Source organism: Frankliniella occidentalis, unplaced genomic scaffold, assembly GCF_000697945.3.
Source record: "Frankliniella occidentalis isolate FOCC.00 unplaced genomic scaffold, Focc_3.1 Scaffold226, whole genome shotgun sequence".
NCBI lineage: Eukaryota > Metazoa > Arthropoda > Insecta > Thysanoptera > Thripidae > Frankliniella > Frankliniella occidentalis.
This window is the reverse complement of record NW_026267352.1, coordinates 190,270-191,499: the sequence shown is the minus strand read 5'-3', so window position 1 is coordinate 191,499 and position 1,230 is coordinate 190,270.

Sequence of the window (1,230 nt, the reverse complement as noted above, 5' to 3'; positions counted from 1 at the left end):
TATGACAAGTGCGTTTGAGTCTTTCCACCTTGTGTGATTTAATTTCAATAAATGGCAAAATCTTGTAATTTGCATCTTTTCTTCTCAATTCCTTTGATTCCTTTACCTTGGTTTGATACAAAAACATTCAAATATAGAAAATGGGAAGCAAAAAAGAACACAGCTCATTGACGTATTTGCCTAATTGGGAAATTGAATGTGTTAAACTTCTAACCCACTTGCCACAACTGCAAATGATGTGGCCTGTCATCTCTTCAGAAATGGACCCCACGGGATGCAACACTCTTAATGCTGCCAAGCACATCCAATCAACGCTCAATCAAGGATTGCTAGGGGCCGGGCTGTTAATTGATTTAAAGAAAACCTTTGATACAGTTCACCATTACATTCCACTGGACAAACTTGAAAGAAATGCAGGAAGAGGAACTTGCAATAATTGGCTTTCAACTTATCTTGCAGAAAGGCATCAATATGTGCAGATTGGATCAACTAAGAGCTCCTTAAATGGTGTATCAATAGGTGTCCCCAGAGGCTCAGTACTGGGGCCAATATTGTTCATAATTTTCATCAATGACCTATCTTTTATCACCTTGGCAGGAAAACTGATGCTTTATGCAGATGACATCCTATTACTTTATGAAGCAAAAACTGAAGAGGAAATAATGAACAATAAAATAAATACTAACCTAAGACAATAGTTGCATGGCTGGATGCACACCACCTTATTATCAATGTGAAAAAGACTGAAAATTTACTTTTCCACACAGCAAGGTATCTACTCCTGAGCCAAACAGAGTGAACTTAACAAACTCATAGAAAGAGTGGATAGTGCTACCTCGGCTTGCATCTTGATTCTGAACTAAACTGGAGTTGCCATGCTGCACACATTGTGAAAAAGATTACGCCAGTAGTTGGCATCCTGCCCAGATTAAGGCACTGTGGTCTTAGCAAGCAAATACTCAAAAACATCTATTATGCACTGATATACTCCCTTCTCTCATACTTAATATCTGTGTGCGGACATTGTGAAACCCTCCTATAACAAAAACTCAAAATTATTCAGAGGGCACTAAAATTTATCTTGAATCTGCCACTCATAAAATCATCCCCTTATGTCTATAAAATTGCTAACATCCTTCCAATAGAAAATCAAGCCGACTTGTCACTAGTTTTTTGTATGTTTAAAGTCAAGCACAACCTTGTAAATACAACCTTAACAACAATAACAAA